The 23,594-nt window shown below is 45.0% G+C and overlaps 2 long non-coding RNA genes across 2 annotated transcripts in view; one reads left to right on the top strand and one right to left on the bottom strand.

Moving 5' to 3' along the window:
• Positions 1-202: 202 nt before the first annotated feature.
• LOC139075672 (uncharacterized) overlaps positions 203-23,594 on the bottom strand; it is a 69,938-nt gene continuing 46,546 nt past the window's right edge. Inside the window, exon 6 of the long non-coding RNA XR_011526283.1 lies at positions 203-762. This is a non-coding gene — a long non-coding RNA (uncharacterized lncRNA). The remainder of the gene's footprint in view (positions 763-23,594) is intronic.
• On the top strand, positions 734-4,916 carry LOC139075671 (uncharacterized). The gene is made up of 2 exons (XR_011526282.1): positions 734-3,536; positions 4,277-4,916. It is a non-coding gene; the product is annotated as an uncharacterized lncRNA (long non-coding RNA).

The following is a 23,594-nucleotide window of genomic DNA, read 5'->3' as shown; positions in this document are numbered from 1 at the left end:
TTAATGGCATTGTGAACTATCAAATTTATGTTCTCTAAACTACCACAAAATAGTGGTTGTTCTATTATTACGGTCTGAAATTATAGTCTAAAATAATATAGGCTTTACTATAGAAACTGTGCTCCTAATTTAATCACTTCTGATATCTCCTAGGCTTATAGAAACCCGGCCTTTGATTTTTTTAATGACATGCACACGCATGTTATTTTTTATAATGTAAGCATATGCTTACACATGTATGATCTTTGTGAGTTTATTCAGCGAGAAACCAAATATGTGAGGAAAACAGACTTTTGAAGTGGCGCCTTAATTGTCTGTCATGCATGTTCCACAGATCATTACTGAATGTTTACAGGTCCTGCGTGGGGTGACTTTACACCAAAGGAGAAGGTAACATATCTTCATTGTTTATAAAAAAGACAGCTCCTAATGGACCATATTAGCTTTAACACAAACTATTAAATCCCCTTCATTAAATTTCTCTGTGTTCAGTCTCAGCATCTCGTTAGCTCTGGGAAGTAGGTGCAAACTCCGAAGGGAAGCTGAGCACACATTGAGACGATTAGAGACCACGGTTATTAGATAAGCCTCGGAGGATGTTTTTCTTGGGCGGCTCACAAGCATTTTGAAAGAGTTGTGTTCCAGGTTTGAGGTCCCGTGTTTCTTCCTCTTAAACCACGAGCAGCTGCAGCACATGCCCCACTTCTGCCGGCCCTGTAATGATTTCCTTCCTTCGGAGGCTTCGGGAGTCCTCCTTCTGCCCTGTGAAAAAAGGGACAAATATTTTAATCCAAGCAAAATGCTGAAGCAGGTTTTGTTGGTTTCAGGGAAGAAACTCAATACAGCTCCAGCGCTGAGTGTAGGCCTCAAATTGGAACCATCTGGGCTGCAGAAGGGCTCCGAGACCTTTGGGCAAGGCAGGGACAGGCTTGCCTAGGGCTGCAGCCCATCCACCTGCAGAGACGCCGTCGTCTGGGCAGGCGGCTGGACTCCCCCCAGGATCGGAGCCTCTCACCCAGCAGAGAGCCCGCACGGCCTGGCACTGGCGGTTCGGAATGTCAAGTAAGGAAGGGTGACAACTGTTCAGGCGACAACTTATTAAGTAAATATTCCTCATCACGACAGGAAGCCATCGTTATTCTTTGGGAACATATCTGACACAAATCAGACAGAAACACACATTTCCTAACTATTTCTTTTTAGCGGTCAGGGGAGAAAGTCTTCGGGAAACTATAGGTGGGTGTACACGATATTTTCCGAGTTATCCTTAAAGCTAGAAAATAAAAGGTGTTGGAAAAGCCATGCATGCGTGTTTTGAGATTCTCTGTCCTCTTCTCATTTTTTTGTTTACAGTGTTGTTATTCTTATTGGCTCAGTTTATTTTCCAGCTAAGTGAAAGCACTTCTCCAGTGTGCTCTAATATCTAAACACAGAAGACGGAGGCAGCTCCTGGGAGCTTATTTTAAATAAAGTATTTTTGAAATTTTTCTATTTGCAGACTCTCCATGGCTGAGGGATGAGGCTATCAACTGAGTTTCAAACAAAAAGGACCAGGGTCTTTGTTTAGACAATGACCAGAAATCTGATCACTTAATTTTAAAACCAGCTCATAATATATATTCTGGAAAGAAAATGGGACACCAAGAACAGATCGAAATGGTACACGAGTTGTCCATTTAATAAACATATTTTCCAAATATGGGTTGGTGAGGAATATGTCATTTTTAATCTGAGTTTTAAATTGTTTACTCTAGTTAACAGCATAACTACTACAGCGTGGCCACTACAGAATCCTAATTAATATGACCAGACGCGACACCTTGAGAGAGAGAGCCCCACGACGACCTCAGCACGGAGGTCGGAGGGGACACGGGGAAAAATACTCAGTCCCTGGAAAAAGTGGCAGTTCAGGGACAATACAGGAGAGGTTGTTGAAATCTTAAATTTAGTTAAATTCTTAGAAGTGTAAATTGATCTAGCTTCTAATCTTTTAAAATAAGCCATTGGACTGCCCTTTTTTGCTTATTTTAATTAAATGTATTGGCTGACGGAAATCATACAGTCAAGATGTAGATAATATACATATAGACATATTTTTTAAAAATATTTTTGAAAATAAAAACTGTCAGCCCAAATACATATATTTTTTATCTCTAAAGGGAAAATAGGCGTTTAAAAATAATATTTGGATAGCAAGGCTCACAGAACATCTCTCATTTTCCAAAGTTCTAAGAATATAAAGGATGTGTACGGTGAAGGTTTCTGAACGCGTTTCAAGGGGCGAGAAGGCCCGTAAAGGACTTGGTCCTCAAGTGTTCGCACCCCTCATCCCAGCTGGCTGGGAGGCGTACAGGAGGGCCGTGTGCGCTGGGCTTACTGTTTTTTGCCCTGTTCCAAATTTATACGCATGAATCTAAATTTTTAACCAAATCTTTCTTCTCTTTCCTCTTGAGGATGCTTCAAGCTCCTGCCTACGCACCCAGCTGCACCCAGAGACATCTTCCTCCCTCCCACCTCGCCAGCCGGCACCACCGTTCAGCCACAGGGTCAGACTTAATGGAGCTGAGCACACTTCCTATCAAGCTTCCTGTGGAAAGCCAGTCAGCTGAGACTGAGAAAGGCCGCCACACGCTCGAAGTCCCTGGAAATCAAACGGGGAGCTGGGCACGGGGGCAGTGGCCCTTTCAGGCTATTGCTTTGATACTTTTGATATGGGCTTGGGTTTCTCTAGAAGACTCTGGCACTGCCTCCTCCATGTAGCTCTGAGAGAACATCCATGCCCCTTGTCTGGGCCAAGGGGCCTAGGCAACTCCGATGAGTTGTGAATTTCTGAAAAGTACCAACGCCTAGACTCAGGAAATTAAGAAATTCTGCCATGTGTCTTCATTAGTATTTTTCAGTGCAGGATTTGATATCATCAACTTAGCCCCTAAATTAAAGCAATGAATATAACAGTCACAATGCAATAAAGTCAATGTTATGATAGTTTTATTTGAAATGTACTGTTCTCTACAAGTGGGAACTAATCGATATAAATATATTACACATACATTATTTGAGAGAAAGCCCACCGCCTTCTTAGGAAAAGTGAACAGCCGAGAGTGGGCAATTTCAGACTGATTTATGAACTGAGAAAATCCTTCTGTTTTTTTTTTTAATTTTTTTTTTTTTGCCTAAAATGGTCAGGAGGTGATGAAGACTGACTTCCCAGCCCTTCACTGCCAAATCTTAACTTTCTGAAAACTTACAGAAATGCTTGATTAAAACTAGAATAAAAATCTCCAGTTGCCTTCAGCAAACCACAGCACAAGGGTGGGAAAAACAGTGCCAGGTTGCAGTTTAAGTATAGTTACTTGGCGCCTGCTGAAAGCACTGCTCCCTTCCTGTTTAATAATTAATTCAACTTTAAAGCCCCAAGGATCTGGACTCGGCACCAGCTTCACAAAGCAGTACAGAAACAAAATGCTTCCAGAACCGGAGGGGGGACGGAGGAAGAAAGAATCTAACATTTCAAGAAACATCACCACATGGGGCCGGTGAGCGGGGGTGGGGTTTGGAGGTGGAAAGAACCAGGGTGGAGAAACTCAAAATAAAATAAATACACACAAAAGCAAGGTTATTCACGGCCACTGGCACCAGGACTGGGAGGGCACAGTGAGCCAGAAGTCATCCATTCGGGAAGCAGGCTGGGTGCCCGGAGGCTAGTGGGACCAAGAGGGTAATAGGCTCAGTCTCTGGAAAAGGAGAGACCCAGCTCCCTCTTCATTAGTGGCCTCTGCTCATTAGTCAGAGCATCGCACTGGAAAAGGCATCAAAGGCAGGCAGTCGCCCCTGCCTTCACTCCCCTCATCCTCCACCCAAGCCCCAGACTCACACTTCTACCAGGGACAGTCAGGGAACGCTCTGAGGGGAGGGTGGCCCTGGAGGAAATGTGGACACGCGCGCGCACGCGCGCACACACACACACACACACAGCTGAAGGCAGACGGGAAGGACTTACTGAGTGGTAGCCGCTCTGTGCACTAACAACAACATGGAAGCCAAGCAAGTCACCAGACTTACAGATTCAGTTACAGAAGGTGTCACCCAACACGGCGGCAGGTCACTGCAGAAAGGAGCCAAATGTCTGGTGGGGTGCCTTGCACTGTGCTTTGTGATTTTTCTAATTCGTTTGCTTTCTCTAAGCTGGTGAACCCAGTGCAGAAAGTAATACACTGTGGACGCTTAAAAGAGACAGAAGCCACTAATACCTTATCAAATCTCTTATCACACCCAGGTATGAGGAAGAACTTTTCCAGAACGACTGCAAGCAGACCCACCTGCAGCCACACAATCCAGTATCAAACTGCATGGAGTGTGTTGTTGCATTCCAGGAAACCTAAGCACCCCAAAGCCTGGCAAAGAGATGGTGCGGACCAGCAACAAACGGATTAATTACACGAAATGAAGGCCCGGGCGGCCGGAGAAAAGAGGAAAGCTATTTAAACATCAAATGTATTTACTTTTCGCTTATTATTATTATAGAGGAGGCATGGCATGGAGCACTCACATACATCCTCTGAGACCGTCGTAGGGTATTTCGAAAAAGACATTCAAGTAATTAAATGGTTGAGTTGAACAAATAATGACCTGAATACTTTTCCCAATCCCTAAAAAGAGATGTTTTTAACACTCTATGATTGTCAAAACTATATGGATTTTCTTTATATGTCACTTAATACATAAATTAGTTATAAACGTTTAAATCACACCTCCTTCATATCTTTTTCTCCCATGTCAGACTGATGGCATTGCCTTGAAAATGCAGCAGCCGTCTTTCAAAAATAAGCTTTGTATTCTTCTCGACTGAGTCCACAAAACTGCCAAATGCAAGTCTGAAACTAGTTTCCAGTTATTAAACAGTTTCAAAACCAGAAGGTCAATATGTTTTCTCTATTTTTGAGTCAGTGAACATCTAGCTGTTATTTTTTATTTTTCTTTATTTTTTTGCTGAGAAAGATTTGCCCCAAGCTAATGTTTGTGCCAGTCTTCCTCTATTTTGTATATGGGTTGCTGCCACAGCATGGCCACCGACAAGTGGTGTAGGTCTGCACCTGGGAACCGAACACAGGCTGGACCCTGTCGTTTTTATTTTTTGATTTCAAGTTCGGATTCAAGCTAATGTCCCTGTTTTCTTGTGAAGCTCATAGTGGTTGGGATCAGTGAGGGATATGACCTCAACCAATTTACCTAACCTTGCCGTGCCTCAGTGTCCTGACCTGGGAAATGGGGATAATCGTCTTTGTTCCTTCACGAAGTTGAGATGAGGATTTAGAGGCATCGTGCGTGTGGGGCCCTCAGCACAATGTTAGCTGAGCACAAAGCTCACGTCAGATCCCTGAGTGGTGGCCCTTCTGCGCTTTCTTGCCAGGCACACCTTCCTTGCCCTCCTGGGTTGCGAGTATTTAACCCACTTGGGATGTTCTGAATCCTCGCATGCTCCCTTTCACTTTACAAAATAGGTGAGTTTTAATGATTTGTAAATTCAATTTCCATGAGGCCAATCTTACTTCTGAGACACAAGGGCACTTCCTATTTAAAGGACCCTCACAGCGGATCCTTTCTTAGAGCAGCAAATTCCTTTGTGGTGAGAGTAATTATCTATCAGCTTGTCTTTTTTTTTTTTTTTTTTTTTTTAACAAATCCAGACATTTGCGGGAGGCAGGGTGTGTTAGCGGAAAGAACACTGGACTACGAGACAAGCCAGCCCCGGGGCTGGTCCACCCACTAACTGTAAACCGGGCGAGTCGCACTCAGGCGCAGCGCGCGCACCGGTTCCCACCGCAGCAGACGAGGCCCCCGCAACCCCTCTCAGCGCACCAAGTGTTCGCTGTGTACAGTGCGCCCCGAAAGCCGTTCTCTGAGGGGCCGGGGCCCACATCGACACCCAGAGCCCGTGCTAGATGGGTCTGGACTGTGGTGAGTGCTGTCTCAGAGCCACGAGTGAAACAGACCAGAGGACGCCGAGGCCCACGCAGCTCGCAGACCTCTGACTCCCCGGGATCATGGAGGCCCGACCTCTGGTTAGCGGTCCAGGCACCGACCCCGCTCACTAAATGTTGGCTCGGCCTGGGCTTTATGGAAACCCGGGGGATCGGCGGTGTTAGGCTTGCAAGGTACCACCTGTGGATATAAATGTGCCCTAGAAAAGGAAAAAATGTGACCCCCTGATTAGAAGAGAGGACATCAAGCTTGAGTCTCTGGTAACCAACGTATTTCCTAGTGCTTTCTATTCAAAACTTACCCACACGAGCTTAAAATATTTTGTCAGAAAACTGACACCTGGGCCCCTTGAACACCTTACCCTGATCACCTTTGGCACCATGGCCATGTCACCGTGCCACAGTGCGAGAGATTGGGCTCCGGGTTTAATTTCTATTGTTAAATGTCCTACCTCAGTATGGGTAGATGTCTATTCGGGTCCCTTGCACACTTTTCTCTTCTGGGCTCTTTTAGACTCTCACCTTGGGCTTTGCTAAGTATCCCAGTCCATTTGAACAGCACACAATTTCGTCAGCTATTGGTCACCACATTGCTTGAGCATGAAGCTTTCAAAGGAAATTACAGTGAAAAAAATAAGATCTGGTATTGGTTATTAACTCCACCTCAGGGTGACTTCTCTTCAGGGGCAATTAAATAGCAGCTCTGCGCTGTTAAGTTTAGTGGCTTTACTCGTAGGTGGCACATCTTCTTCAAGGACAACTTGGGCTCAGATCTGCTTTGATTTGACATGATGAAGCTGAGGCTGCCTCTGCAAAACCAGATTTCATTTGAAATTCTAGGTGTGACCACATATCTGTGAGCTGACCTTTCTTTAAGAAGCAAGTTTTGCATTACCAGGTAAATGCCCTTTCCGGGGAATTCTCATGGAACACTGGTGACATCCTGTGGTCAGTTGGGTTTAAGGCAGCCGGCCTTCTCAGCAACTATCTCAGGGAATAAAGAAGTAAATGCCCCACATCAATCCTACTTGGTTTTGCCAAACCAAAAAGAAAAAAGAAGTACATTCTTATTTCTAATCATTTTTACAATATGAACAGCTCCCTTTTGGAGCAACGCAATTTTTCGGTGAATGCGGACAAAGCACATTCTGGCAGTGAGTATTTTGGTAAGGAGAGATAGTTCATGGAAGCGAGATACAGCTTCATCAAAGCAGAGGACGGGTGCCATGATGTCGGGCCTCGCTCCGCGATGGTACCTGGTTCTCACCATCTGCTTGGTACGTCCTCTGTACCTTGGCTTCACGTCTACTCCTTGCAGGAGACAGCCTTCTGCAAAAGGGCACACAGCGTGGCTTAAAGGGAAAACAGTGGGTATTTTGGCATTTTTACACCAGTGACAGTAAATTGAAGCCATTTAGTTGTAAATGTGATATTACACTTGACGGTTTCCCCTGGCAAAGCGCTGAGCGGCCCAGATTGAATGGAGCCAAAGAGATGGAACCGGGAGAGCAAAGCCAGTCGCCAGAGTAGCCGACCAAAGGGGCTCGTAAAAGCATTTGTCAGTCGTTTAGAATCATAACTCAGCTCCACACTCGTGGTACCAGGAGCAACGGGCTCGGTTTCAGCTGTAGAGAGCAGGCAATGGAGTTTATGTTGTTCTTCTGTTTATTAAAAACGGATGGGAGCACTTGACAGAAAAATCAAACTTCTGGTCATGGCTCATTAATCCCTGTTGTATCTGTCAGGGGGATGTGCGTGGAGTTCCAACAAGCCCCTGGAAGTCGAGCACAGCCGAGCCTCGGTGCTTTCTCTAATTTTGAATGGAAAAAGAGATGCCAATCACCTTGAAGGGGAGAGAAGAGGAGGTTATTCTTAACCCACCTACTTTGGACATTAAATGTAAGTGAGTTGGTTTAAGATAAAAGTGACTATGGTGAAGAATTTTATTACCAATATTTGTCATAGAGCTTTCTCCAGGAGAAGCAGAAAGGTAAAGATGAATGTGGAATAAAGTCTAATATTATGGCTCTTTTATGACAAGCCCAGCTCTCGGAGACAGATCCTCTGGGGAACTGTGCGGGCGCCTCATATCTGTGTACGCTAACTGAAGTGTAGGCCTCTGTTCAATAATGCCCAGGCCTCCTCCCTGGAGATGGAGACCAGACTCTGGTCAACTCAGGCTGTTTACACCAAGCCATGAGAAAGGACCAGCAGTATTCCAGTGCCTCTGTAGGGAACAATGGGCATTTATAAGACAATGGTTTTTCCAAGCCTTCACCCTGTGCCTGCTGCACCCTTGGGCTGAGAAAAACCACAGAGCTGGGAGAAATGCTGCTTCTCCTGCTGACTTGGAGCTTGGGCTCTGAGGTCACATTCACGAATCTCCCAAGGCCCCTGATTCCTTGTGTGTAAAAGGCGTGTAAGGACAATGATTTAGCATCTACCCCGGAGGATGGCCGAAGGGTTAAATGAGATAATGAGTGTAAATCACGTAAACACAGCACCTGGCCCACAGGAAGCACTCAGTACAAGTTGTTCTGGAAAGTATTATTATCGGCCCCATCATCATCGTTATTACGGACAGCACTGTTCGCTCTAAGCTGTGCTCCCCCTACGCTGCGTCCTCAAGCCACACATCAGGAGCGTGTGAGGAGGATGAAGAGTGAGGTGGGAGACAGGTCCTGCTAGGTCAACTCACTCTACTGGTTGGGGGCGATTATTAAACTAATAATTTTGAACTCTATTCTGGGCTCGGCGCTGTGAATGATACAGAGAAGTTTTAAATGTAGTTTCTGCATTCAATAAACTTAAATCCAATCCATGTTCGCGGATACAGGAAGTTTTCTGTGTAGGCAATCTTAAGGCAATAGCTTTAAAGCAAAGTAAGCGAAGCCCCTGAAGGGAGACCAGTGCCGAGCAGAGTGAGAATTCAGGAGGGAGCGGGCGAGCAAACCCAGCACCTGCTACACATTTGGGTTCACTCCCTAGGAGGTAAGGATTAGCTGGAGTCACACCCTCGAGGCTTTCCAGGAGGGCCCAGCGCCTCCTTGTGAATTCCTGGTTCTTTTTAAATTTGGGTTTTGTTTAGAAACATACACGGTGGGTCCCTTTCTTTGCCGAATATTCTCTGCCAATGGAGAATTGAAACCAAATTGTCTGAGCATGGAGCAGGTCTGAGATAGAAGTTAGAAGCTCTGACAACATCTACCACTGTGGTCCTTTCTTCATCTGCCACCTAACTCCAAGTAAATTCTTCCGAAGAGAGTTACCGAACACCCGCAATGGTAGGTGTAAAGCATGATGCCAGATCTGACTGGAGATACACAGATGACATGGCTTCTCCATCAGGGAACCTCCATTCCAGGCAGAAAGGAGCTTCTTGTACACAAAAGAGTATGATGTAAAATAGATGTTCGTGACACACGCTAAGAGCCAGCCAAACAGGACAGAGTTCAGAACAGAGAGGGAGCCCCTCCATTGACAGCCATCGGGAAACCCTTCTGGGTTAAGAGGTTTTATTTTCACTGGGCCCTGGAAGCCAACAATTAGGATCTGGCAAGTGCGACAGACGTGTCTATGAGAGGGCCTGCAAGTAGAGGGACCGGCAGCACAGAGGCCTGGGGCCAAGATGGCATGGTGTTTACACAGGAAGGAATATTAGGAAACCTGCAAAGTATCTGCGGAAATCTCCGCTTGATAAAGACAAACAAGCGTATTTCAAGGAATGCTTTGCTTGGGAAACTTTATCCTGCTAATCCTGTTGGAACGAGTTCATTCCACCGAAAGAGGTGAATCAAGATTTGGGAATCTAATTAACCCTGTGGTTTGTGTTTATGTTATAACTCAAACCTGCTTAACTCTCCCTTTCTCACTCGGCCAGAGCATGCAAATCTAAGGACTGCGGGCACAGCGTCATAAGGGAGCATCGTGGCTGTGAGCCGTATTTTCAGTTTTATTAGCATTTCTTATTTGCCCACAGCCTGATTTCTTTTCAGGTTGACATAATTTGCATGATTGAGTTAATCCAAGTGTGAAATGCAGAGGGACCTGATTCAATGGGTGGCCAGAAAGGGGGCGTTATTAGGATATAAAGGAGATGGGGCAGGGCTGGGCCTCCGCAGGTCCGGGTGCAAACAGGCTCCAATAGGACACACGGACTGACCACAGGACAGAGAACGTTCCGGAAGAGTAAACTGTGTTCGCTCAGCGTCTGAAATGCGTTTTTCAAGGCCCTTCTTTACAAAATATTCATCAGGCTAGGCGCTGTATTTGAGCTGGGCAAACAGGCATTCTCATGTGGCATTGAACCTCTTCGCCAAACTCCTCTAGCCCTCCTTGTAAAAGGGATCTTTGCAGCACTTTAATTCATTAACCTTTTAATTTAAAATAATTTTAAATTTACAGAAAGGTCCTACAGAGAGCCCTGTATACCCTTCACCTGCCTTCCCTGAATGGTGTTTTTTTGGGTTTTTTTTTGAGGAAGATTAGCCCTGAGCTAACATCTGCTGCCATTCCTCCCCTTTTTTTGCTGAGGAAGACTGGTGCTGAGCTAACATCCGAGCCCATCTTCCTCCACTTTATATGTGGGACGCCTACCACAGTGTGGCTTGCCAAGAGGTGCCATGTCCACACCTGGGATCCGAACTGGCGAACCCCAGGATGCCAAAGCGGAACATGTCAACTTAACCACTGCGCCACCGGCCGTCCCCTCCCTGAATGTTAACATCTCACATTACTATGGCATATTTGTCAAAACTAAGACATTAAAGTTAGTATGGTCCTGGTAACTAAACTATAGACTTCATTCAGATTGCCCCAGTTTTTTCACTAGTGTCACTTTATTCATTTTGAAAGAGGTATGTCACCCCTACTCATTTGGGGAGGTACTTTTAACCAGCAGAGAAAGTCCTTCTTGATTCCATTTTGCAGCTTGACGTCCCTGCTTGACCTTTTGGCTTATCAGGGCACAAAGCACACTCCCCGAAAAGCCGAGCAAAACCCTCCAGCCCCCACGTGCACCCTACATCCTTCCCGGATCTCTGAGGAGGATGGGTTGTCTGCTCAGCCATTGAGAAGACCAGAAGGCCAGCTCCAAGGAGCAGCTGTGAATCACTGGCATCAATCGACCGGCTGTGGCATGCAGGCCGTCCTCAGAGATCTTCAGACCCAAAGGCAAGACCTGGAAGGGTGGCACAAGGACATTCAAGGAGGGGGCATTTGGTGAAGATCTTACCAAGCAGTGGTTCTTGCCTTTTTCTTTTTTATTGCAAACTCTTTTAATCATAATATATAATCCCTTATATCCTCTTAGAAGTTTTTCCAAATAATTTCACTGTTTTGTGATTTTTTTCACTTCAAAATATTTTTGTATCAATGTTATTAAAATCATATCTTTGGCTTCATACTTTACAATCTTTAAATATTATTATCTCTAAGATATATTACATCTTAATTTTACCAAGATAGAAATGACATAGATGTTTCATTCACTTTAAAGTAACAATTCAAGAAAAAGCATATTTTTTTGATGAATTAATTTTAAAATGATATATTGTTTCATCTTTGGAGACTGAATGCATATTAAAATTCAGGTTGCAATTTAACCACTCATTACTGTGTCAAAGGTACTAATAAATCTATTTGATGGCCCAATGTTTAGAAATCTCACATATTGTCCTTTAAAAATTAACTGGCTTATTTTTATAATTGTTGCATTGTTTTCTCAATGACAAGACAAGGGAGAACATTTCACAGTAATATTTGTGAAAACTTTGCAAATAACACATTGGGTGTATAAATAGTTTTACATTTTTAATTCCCAGTACATTAAAAACTAAATTGGATGTGTTTGTGTCTTTTTAACACTGAATTTTGAAGTGCTGGTGACACGGCTGTGCGCAATACAAGACATTCTGCAGATCAATGCAGATAATCTTAAGAGGAATTTGCAGACTCATTGTCATTTTATGCTTCTTGTTAATAACTGCTTTGTAACATCAACGTCCCTGATGCTTTTCTTTCTAGCCAAATAGCCAAATATAAGCTTAAACTACACCACATGTGACTAAGAATAAAAGTACGTTACGCCCGCACAGTGGTGAAAACTCCTGGAGTGCAATGTGCCAGGTGGGTGACAAACCAGCAGGGTCATTAGCACGCCTCTGAGATCCAAAGTCATCCTCAGGCATGTTCACTAGATACCTGTCAGAAGGCTCATAACTGTTTAAGCAGGAAAATATTCCAAGAGTCATTTTACCCATTAAATCTGCTGCCCTGGGACACTTGCACGTATATCTCAAACCTTAGGTTGCAGAAAGGCCCATGAACCGGGACCATGGGCTTTGGACATTTGGGGACAGGAAAGGGAGGAAAGTGGAAGAGCAATAGGTTGAATGTTTAATCTCTTGCTATTGATGGATTCCCTTCAATTTCATCACCTTTGACCCCCTTCTCTCCTATGGTTCCTGGAGCTGAACATCCTTTTCCTGCAAATTCACAAGGGTTTCCTGCCTAAACTTTCTGACAGATCACTCCATCTGGGGAGAGAGAAGTGGCCACATGGGGAGAGAAACAGAGCAGAGAGAAACCATGTACTCTAGAAAAAAAAGCTATTATAGTTTCTAGTCTAGAAAAACATATATATAAAACCTACTTAATCTTGTAGTAAAGGCTTCAATATGTGTGTGACACTGGACGTGGAACATTAATCACCATTCTCACCAACATAACAATAATAAGCAAGGTTATAGAGCTTGGCATTTTAATTTTGTTTGGTTTTTTCTCATTTTATTAACAGAAAACCCTGGATTCTTACATCCGTTCTATTCTCTTTTCACCAGATACAAGACAGTAGTTGAAGTGCCAGGTCTTATTGTGATCAAATTGTTAAAACTATCTGGCACATTAGCATGTGATCCAACTTTTAGCAAAAGTTACAACTTTTCTTATGTTATAGGAATTAACCTTCAGCCTCTAGTGCGGGGAAATGAACAGGAAAATATCTGTTTCGGGACGTATTATAAAAGGAAATTTTTGTATTACCACAGGTTAATCCTCAATAGACATGTGACTTTGGCGAGCTCAGGTCTGATAGTTAATTTCCATCTGGTATCTGAGCTGAGATGGGGCCATGGGTAGGAAGACAAATCATGGGGTTCTTTCAAGAGAGTGGTGGAACCTGAACTTCCCGACACTACACTGGACCGTGTGACACCCTCTTCACTCACCCATGGCTTTAGGTTTGGGACTGGGGATTTTAAGAGGGCTCAGCACTTGCCCATTTAGCTCATTACTGTATGCCCCGTGGTTAGTACTTACTTGGAACATAGGAGAGACTCAAAAAGTATTTATTTAAAAAATGAACGAATCTATGAATGAAAGGAGGGGTAAAAATGATGGAATCTACATATCAACCAAGTAATTCACACAAAGAACAATTATTAGAGGGCTACACGCTTCCAGGCCAGTCAGTTCACAAAGTCAGATTCGTGAATGTGATTTTTGAACAACAAACAAACTTGCACTGCATCTGTCTTGCTGGCAAAAGGTAGAAGACTATTTATAGGAGAATATTTCTTTTCTCTTTTTAAATTTTACTTTTTATTATGAAAATATTCTAATATATACAAAAGTAGAAAAAAGTAATGCAATGAGCCCCCATGTACCCATCACCCAGCTTCAAGGATTAGCTACAAAAAGGCCAAACATTTGAACCCTAATCACTCATCACCCCCGACCTGCACTAGATTATTCAAAAGCAAATCTCAGATATTGTATAATTTCATCCATAGATATTTTAGCATCTATCTCTAAAAGATGCTATAATATGCAACAAAAATCTCTTTATATTATCAAACCCCCAATCACCATTAAAATTTTCCACATGTTCTCATAATTTTTTATTAAAGCGGTTTGTTCAAATCAGAATCAAAACAAGGTGCCAACTGCATTTAGCTGAGACATCTCTTAAGTCTTTTTTAATCTGTAGGTTTCCTCTTCCTCTTTTCTTTCCCTGAAATTTATCTGTTGAAGAAACCAGGTTGTTTGCTCTGTAAAATTTCCCAAATTCTGACTTTTCATTGCATTCCCACGGTGTCTTTACTGTGCTCCTCTGGCCCCTGTATCTCCCATACGCTGGTAGTTAGATTTACAGGCTGAACGAGATCCAGCTTTGTGTTATGTACTTCCCATTATAGCCCATGAGGAAGTCTTAATATTGGGCTGCCTCTCTTTTATGTGATATTAATGTTGATTAATAGCTTCAGACATTGTCAGACTGATCTGTTTATTATAATGTTCCCCATCAGCTATTCACCATGATTTAATTGCCATTAGTGATCATTGGCTAGATTCAATCTTTTATTTGGGGTTTTGAAATAGTGATGTTCTATTTCTACCGTTTCTTGCAAAAACACATTTCTTAAAAACATGGTATTATTCTACAAGCCTCCATCATCTTGTATATAAAATGGCAGTAATAATACCTGCCTTACCTACATGACAGAAATGTTGGTGGATGGATGCACAAAGCATCTGGTAAGCCGAAGTCACCATACAAATGTGTGGTAGGCCACGGTGATCCCCCAAAATTTATCCAACCTCAGAAGCACCAAAAAAACCATGCTAGCAACTGACTTGGGAATAGGCTTATGACCCAACCCTCATGGATGAATCGCGAGGGGAAGGAAGCCTCCTGAGAAGCTTCTGGGAAAGGTCCTTCCTCCTCAGCTAGAGCCATAGGAAGAGACAGTAGCTCTTCTTTCCTCTAAACAATGTCATATCTGGATTGGCACCTGGAATGGCTGCTGTCACTTGCTACCAGCCTCGCTGCTACACTGAGAAGAGATGGAGAGCACTTGGATCCTTGATAACACTATTAATCTGCTGATTCAACCAACTCTGGAGCCCATCATTCTAAGGAATCTCCTGCTCTGAGATAAAATATTTGTTATTTATAGCTACTTTGAATTTGAGTTTCTGTTGCAATATAAGTCATCCTAACTAGTACAGGAGGTCAGGAATGACCATGGTGGTGATGGTGATGGGTATACCAGTGTGAAACAGTGCCAAGACAGAAGTCCGCCTTAGAGGTGGTGAATAGAATTTGAACATGTAAACTTGCATTGTTAGTCAACACTTGTGTATACACTCTGTATAAAGCATTGTGCAAAATACCAGTGAAATTTTACACAGAGATTTCCAGGAATGGGCCATACATAATTTCTAGTTAAAAGATGTCAGCTCTGATTTCTGTGCTGGGAAATGGTACCAGCCCATGACGTCATGATCTTTCTTGAGTCTGGTTTCCTGTTTAATGTGGAACCATCTTGTAATCTCTTTGGAAGGTAGTAACATGTATGAACGGAGGAAGCACTGAATTCAGTTGCACCTCAGGAAAGTGTTAAACGACTTCCTAAAATTGTGACTTCCCACCCATGGCTTTTAAGACACTGTCAAAGGTAATTTAACATGCACAATATCTTCCTCATTTGAAAAATAGTTTCTTTCAGAACATAAAATAATGTAATTCCTCCTAAAAGATATTTTTAAATGCCAGAAATATGCTATATGTACAAAATCTTGTGTCTAACTTATATAAAACATCTTCTCATCTTAGATTTGATATAAAATTGTGTAGTTGGGAAAATAGAATGAAACTGAAAGTTCTTCAGAGAATTCTTCATCCTCCAAAATGCTATTAAGAGGTCTCACTCTTTAAGAGTCAGGCTGGATGGAGGGTGTGTAAAAATATTAAAATTCATCCTTGTCTGGGGAGGGGAATACTAGAGAACTAGCCCAAGTGAAGAGAAAGAAACCAACCAGGAAAGAACAGTGGGCAGGAATGTAAAAATGGGGAAAAGAAGGTGGGAGCGGGAACTAGAACTTGGCCTGAGACAGTGCCAGATTTCAGGGTTGAGAAACATAGATGAAGCATAAAAACAGACACTACAGGCCCTGGGACAAACCAATCCAAAGACTAAATGCTGGGCTGGCCCCATGGCTGAGTGGTTAAGTTCGCACGCTCCGCTGCAGGCGGCCCAGTGTTTCGTTGGTTCGCATCCTGGGCGCGGACATGGCACTGCTCATCAAACCACGCTGAGGCAGCGTCCCACATGCCACAACTAGAAGGACCCACAACGACGAATACACAACTATGTACCAGAGGGCTTTGGGGAGAAAAAGGAAAAAATAAAAATAAATAAATAAAAAAGACTAAATGCTGGACGCATTATCAAGATGTCTTGAAAGAGACAAAAGGGCTCATGATTGGGGACATAGGGACTCCTGCCGTGTCATGGATTCTGACTTCTGAGGACCCTGTGGACAGCAGAGCAGAACCCTGCCAGGTCTTTTTGCGCCATCCTCTCCCCTTCCAGCCCCATATCAGACAATACTCTGCTGCTATTCATAGGGTTTTCATGGCCAATTTTTTGGAAGTGGGGGGCCAGGTCCTTCTTCCTAGTCTGTCTTAGTCATCTCCACTGAAACCTGTCCACCATGAGTGTCCCTGCTGGTATTTGAAATACTAGTGGCAGAGCTTTCAGTGTCACAGCAACACATAGCTGCCACAGTATAACAGACAGATGGGTGGTGTGGTTCTCTGGCCGGGAAACGAACCCAGGCCAAGGTAGGGGTTAACAGAGTTACTTAGAAAAGAGGACAGGGAGGCCCAGCGAAGATGAGGAAGTGGCTCTAGACTGGTGTAGATTTTACTTTGAACCTGCGTGGTGATTCTGCACTTAAGGAATGGCCTTACTTTCCAGGGCCCAGGCCCAGCGTGACCTAAAGAAGGAGATGCATGTAGGAATGGGGGAAGCCTGCAATGAATCGAGGCTCCCGAAACATAAAGCCACAGGATAGAAAGGTACTGTGGCACTGTTTGGTGGAACCAAACCCTTTAGGGGATGGACATGAGAGTGTGGAGTCCAGGAGGCCAGAGGGAGGGTAAAAAAGGAAGGAAGGGCATTTATTCCCTCAACATTGTCCCTGCTAAGTCACCGTCTTCTACAAAAGACCACTACTCCCATCAGATAGCTCACTCCCTTCAGCCCACTCACATTCATACTTTCGATGAGCCCACTGACCCTGTCTCTCTCTCACTCTCTCTCTCTCACAGACACACACACACACACACCCCTGGGCAAGCGCTCCCTCCCGTCGTCCGCATTCACGTTCAGGTGTGGTAAAGCTCCTGCCCTTAGCAGCAGATCCTGCACCATCCCTTACTGCTTTTCCTAAACTTCCCCTACATCTTTGCAAAGACGCCTCTCAAGCTCTGCTCGGTTACCCAGCTCTGAAAGTGCCCTTAGACAAGACTCTCACTGACACGCGGACTAAACTAACCATTGCTGATAAAGTTATTTTTTTGTTGTTTCTTTACTTGCAGGGCAGATTTGTAAGAGAGTCGGTGAAGCAATCTCCTTGCTTGTGATGAAAACGAAAGAGCAAGATGACCCCTCTGTGGGAGTCAGTGATTGAAGGCTGACTGGAGAACCAGGGCCTCTGCGCCATGCCATAGTGACAACAAGGAAAACCAGCCTGGAGGCATGGGCTCCAGAGACGGTCACGTCACCGGGGGTGTGCATACACACTCTTGTGGCCAGGCAGGTCCACTCCTGCCCCTAATGCCTGTGTCGGTGGGATGGCTAGGGCCAGACTACTGGCACCCCAGCTTTGCAGAAAGTGCGGGGAGAGGGCCAGCCCCGTGGCAGGGTGGCTGAGTTCGTGCGTTCTACTCTGGTGGCCCAGGGTTCACTGGTTCGGATCCTGGGCACAGACCTAGCACAGCTCATCAAGCCATGCTGAGGGGGCATCCCACATAGAAGATCCAGAAGAACGTACAACTAGGATATACAGCTATGTACTGGGGAGCTTTGGGGAGGGAAAAAAAGAGGAAGATTGGCAACAGATGTCAGCTCAGGGCCAGTCTTCCTCACGAAATACTTGCAGAAATAAATTTGTTAAAAAAAAAAAAGAAAGAAAGAAAGTGCAGGGAGCAGCAGCAACCTGAGAGCGCATGGAGACAGCACCCAGAAAGGACCCCCTCTTCTCACAACCTTCTTCATCTTTACATTCTAGAATCTGGATTTCTGCTCGAGGTCGGCACACCTGACTCCCTGACACTCAAGACTCTCTCGTGCATCTTCGGTGACTTCCACAAGAAACCTCGGTGCTCTTGGATGAGATCAATGGCTCAGTGGTGAACATTCAACAGACACCCACTGAGCTTTCTTATAAGTAACATCCTGTGGATGGTTCTGTGGGCAACTTAGTTCTCAAAGATCTGGTCTGAGGAGTCCAGTTCACTCTTTCTAACCTAAATTACTCAATCTCTTCAGGTAGCCCGAATCCACCAGGTGTTGACAGGGATTACTTTAATTCATACTATGTAGACAATTCTTCCACTTATTCACTCACTCAACAAATATCTATGGTTTGCTGGGTACTGGCACTACACTCAGTTATAAGAATAAATAAAGCCATGGTACCTGCCTGGAAGAGCGGGACATGGAAAAGTCAACACCCGCCTGGAACACAGTGTTGTCGGGACCCAGGGAGCCTGTGAGCAAAGAGCAATAGGAGGACAGAGAGGGAGCAGCCGATTCTGCTGTGGCAGGGATGGGGCCAGCGGAGTCAGAAAAGGCCCTCAAAAGTGGTGACGTTGTAATTGGGTCTTCAAAGAGGAATGGGATTTTACCAGGCAAAGAAAGGGGACAAGGGCATTCCAGACCCAGGGAATAGCATGAATGAAGACATGAAGATTTCCCTTAGCCAACCCACCCGTGGTCCTTCTCTTCCATACAGCCCTCCAACGCTAAAGGCCCTTGGGCCTTAGTCCTGAGTTCTCTGCTCTTTCTTCTGTCACTCATTCCCATTAGTGAGGAAATCTGATCGTGTGCATTTAAATCTCTCTGTTGATGTCTCTAGAGCTCTCGCCTGTGCTCCAGGCTCATATATCCAACTGTTGACTTGACATTTCCATTTGGATGTCTGTAGGCATCTTAAGATTATCCCACCCAAACCAGGTCTCAATAAAGGACCACACAGTTAGGAAGAAATCTGAGAGTCTTGCTCCACTGCTCTCTCACCCCGTCCAATCTACCAGTAGGTCCTGTTGGTTCTACTGCCAAAATGCACCTTAAATCCATCCCTTTCTCTCCATCTCCACCGTCGCTCTTTGTGTCTAAGCCACCTTCATATCTTGTCTGGACTACTGAAATAGTCTGACAACTGCTCTCCCCAATTCTATTCTGTTCTCCATAAGGCATTCAGGCTGATGTTTTTTAAGCATAATTATTTTACTCCCCAGCTTAAAATCCTTTAATGATTGCCCACTCCACCTAAAATAAAACCCCACGCTCTCCAACTTGGCTTATGAGGGCTTCAGGATCTGGCTCTACCCACCTCCGTCGGTTCCTGGAAACTATGGGGCTCTTTCTAGCTTTGGGGCCAAGTCTCCTGCAGAGTTTTATGTGGCTGACTCCTTCCAACCCTTTAAGTGTTAACTGAAATGTTTCCTCCTCAGCAGGGTTTTCCTCGACCACCTTGCCTAAAATACTACCCGCCCCCCCCGACTTACTCTCCATAATATCCCCTTGTTGATGTCTTTTACAGAACTCACCACAACACAAGCAGTGCATGGACTTTAACTGAACACTTATCATGTGTCTTCCCTGCTGCAATGCAAGTTTCCCATTGGTGGAAACCCTAACTGTCTTGTGCTCTATCGTATCATATCATATTCCTACAACCTGGCACATACGTAAATTTAGGTGGTACCTAAAGAGAGTGACTGAATGAATAATGTTTGTCTCTCTCTTGGCTCTCCCTAGGTCCTCATCGCTGAACCCCTATCTTTTTCCAAGAGCATCCTCTGGAAACTCAATCCGCCACCAGGCCCTGTGTCAACTGATTGATGCAGGGACGGGTTCCCTTCCAGATGGCAGATGTGAGGCTGACATCACAATGTTTGGAGTTCAAAACTTCTCCCTGAGTCCCTTTGGCTGCCAATTTAGGAAAATCCCAGTGTTGATGGGGATGTCTCCTGGGTTTTTGTGTTGTTTTATTTTTAATCTAAATCAGAGCTTTCCCCCCTCCTTCTGTTCCTCATGTTCCTTCCCTCCTGCTTGTCCATGATGGCTCAGGGCCAAGCCTGACCTACTGCCTTGGTTGTACTCCTGACCTGTTAGACCAAGTGCTTTTGATGAAAGATAAAGAACAAAGAAGGAGCTGGTGAGTGACCCGTCTACTGAGTAAGGTGGCACCAGGAGGTTGCGGCTCTCTGACTCCCACTGCCACCTTGGCCCAGTTCAGTAGAAAAGGAAGGAAAAAATAAAGATGAGACATGAGTGGGCAGGACAGGATAGTGAATATTAATGTAATTATTTGCTCCTTTAGTAAGACTTAAGAGCAACCTTCTGCTGGTTCCATGTCTACTTCCAAAGTTTTTCAAATTTATTTTTAATTTTCAAGATGATCATAATGAACTGAAAAGAGGTAGATATCTGTTTGGGAAATAAGTAATTAAATACAGTATTTAATCTAACCATTAGCTGATATTCTCCTTTCTCAATTTATGTTGATTACAATCCGTTTACTGAATGTGTGTACAGCATAATTTATGGCGGTTCAACCTTTACTGGATATATATTATATGCTGGGTAATAAGCATATCAGCCACAAGGGATCCAAAGATGAATGAGACACCCTATCTGTCTTGAGGGAAGTTCAGAGGGCAGGCAAACATGTAAACAATTAATTAAAACAGCGTGATGCCTGCAATGGTAGGAGTGTGTGCAAGGGAGAGAACAGGGAGTATATTTTGCACATGAGAGAAATACAAATAGTCTGTGACCAGAGATCAGACTGTGGCAGTTTGTGAGCATGGCCCCTGAATCCCATGAGACTTCTCCTATTGAGAGAGGAGATCTGCGGCCCCTGTCCTTGAACCTGGGCTCTGTGACTGTTTAACTGATACAGAAAAACATGGGAGTGACACTGTGCCAGTTTTCAAGCCTTAAGGAACTGGCAGCTTCCACTTCTCGTCTCTTAGGTTGCCGGCCCTCGGAAGCTGACTCCATGCTGGGAGGAAGCCCGAAGCAGCCCACCTGGAGCGAACACAGTGCGGCCCTCAGACTTCACGAACAGAGAGAGAGGTTGGCCAGGCCTCTGCTGCTCCGGCCGTCACTGTTACAGCTTCAACCTCTGTCCTACTGGGCTCCACCAGGGAGTTCTGCTGGTCTCACTGGAGTCTCTCACGCAGTTACTGGCGGTAGGTAGCGGGGGCTGGAGTCATCTGAAGGCTTGCCTGAGACCCTGAGGTGGCTGGCCTCCTCCCTCCCTGTGTGGTCTCAGGGCCTTTCCACCGGCTCCCTTTGCCTTCATCACAGGATGCTGGTGTCAGGGCATTCGGACTTTCTACATGGCAGCTGTCTCCCCCCAGAGTGGGTGTTCCAAGAGAACAAGACAGAAGCTGCAAGGCTTCTTATGACCTAGACTGAAAAGACTTGCTATTAGCCCAGGTTTAACACCAAACGGACTACACAGGGCCTGACTACCAGGAGACATGGGCGACTGTGGGGCACATCTTTGAGGACTGGGTGGCAGCCTGGCTGTTACGCTATTGATTGTGGAGAGTCACTGAAGGCTTTGAAGGAGGAGAGGGGTTTGATTTGACTTTTCTTTGAAACACTTATTCTGGGACTACTGGACTAGATCAGGAAGGAATGACCTGTTTCCTTTCTGGTGACACCAAGGGTACCTGGGGAGATGGCAACCTCTGAAATGCCCAGAGAAAATGCAGGGCTAGGAGCCCTGTGGCCTCAAAAGCAGAAAGTCTCAGGCCATATAAATAGGGAAGCCAGAGCTGCCTGCACAGAGAAGCCTCAGGGTGATTCAATTCTCTCTGCCACATTGCCATGTAACTTCCTAACGCCCCAGAGGAAGGAAAGAAACGGCAACTGTTGGAAAGAAAGTGGGAGGGGGCCGGGCAGAAAACTAAAAGCACTTGGCAACTGTGACTCCCATCTCAGGGCGAGCCGGCACTGCCTCCTCACGCCAACCTGCTGGCCTTTGCCTTTGATGAGGGGTCAGCCCACAGGGGGCCTGGGGTCCGAGAACAGACACCGGCGGGAAGGGAAGGCTGCCAACAGTGCCTCGCCTTTATTGGATACTAAGTCCTGGCAAGCTCACCTCTCTCCAAACATCTCATTTAATTCTCCAAACAGTCACCCAAGGCAGGAATCGCTGCTGTGTTTGTTAAGGTGAGGAAGCTGGAACATGACTCGCCCAAGATCACTCAGCTTTTGAACACTGGAGCCGGAAATAGAAACCATGACCCCACCTCCATGCTTGGACTACACATTTTTTGTAAGCTCTCTTCAGCATTTTGCTGTCCGAGAGTTTACAAATTAAGAAGAAAAGCACTTTACAGCTGAGTATAATTCCCTGAGTTTTATGATGTAACTCTGGCCGCAAGAAATATAACAATGGCTTCTAGAAGGTATCCTAGGGCCTTGAGCCACAGACACTCAAACCCAGAGGTTAAGTTTCTTTTATACTATCAGCTCCCTTTAGGAAAAGAAATCTCTCTAGTCTCCTATTTAAGAATTCTCAGCAGCGTCCAGCTGGAAAAATTGGCAAATGCTCCTTTTATGGCTTCTATTTCTCCCACTTCTACAAGGCTTCCATTGCAGGGATTTTTCAGCCTGTTAAATATAAAGCAAAGTTTGGCAGGGCCAGAGGTTTTCAGCCAGCACCAACTGCACTGGGCAGCTGTGTGTCTTCACCATCACGGAACCGTGGAATGTACATCTCAGTGACACCAAGTCCTGAGCAATGCTGTCTCGGGATTCAGAAAGAGGCTGAAACCTCAAAGCCCCACGAGAGTCACTCACTCGTAGTGTCACACACTCTCGGCTTCATCGTACCTTCTGTATCCCTCAGTGCCTAGCCAGGAGACTGAAACCACATCGACTATTTTAACAGAGATAATTTAACATAAAGAACTGTTAACCAGATATTCAGGAGCTGAAACGGCAAAAAAGGAACACTAAGATATCACAGAGGTAGCAACTTCAAGAAGCAGCTCCCTCCCCTAGGACCGGAGGTTGAGATTACTTAAACGCGCGCAGAGGCTGGAAGAAGAGACCCCACAGAGCTGGGACCCAGACTTCTGAGGAGAGAGCCCCAGCGGGCTGGACCTGGTATCTCTGATGGGGTGAGATGAAGCTGGTTCCGTGAGTGTTGGAAAAACTGCTCACTAGAGTCACCTCCTACTAGTTAGATGAACCTGCTGCTGCACGAGTGAGGAGGCTGGGGTGAGGCTACAGGAACAGCAAGCTAACAGGAGACAATCCCGCCTCCCAGCTTCAGAGCACCAGCTCCCTCTAGCACCCCCTATTGGTAGAGTGTATCAGGCAAGCAGCTGGCAAAGCAAAAGTGTGGTCAGCGGGGTCCCAGTGCCCGTATCATAAAATAATAGAGAAGTGGGTTTGAGAGAAGTGGGTTGAGACACAATGGCTTAATAACTGGCACATTTAGTGAGACTGAAAATAAAGTTGATTTGAGAAACCAAAAAAAAATCATAGCACTAAAAGACATTCATTTAGGAAA

The sequence above is a fragment of the Equus przewalskii genome, chromosome 14, assembly GCF_037783145.1.
Source record: "Equus przewalskii isolate Varuska chromosome 14, EquPr2, whole genome shotgun sequence".
Classification (NCBI taxonomy): domain Eukaryota; kingdom Metazoa; phylum Chordata; class Mammalia; order Perissodactyla; family Equidae; genus Equus; species Equus przewalskii.
Note: the sequence above shows the minus strand (reverse complement) of the source record. Positions and strands in the feature narration are given on the sequence as shown.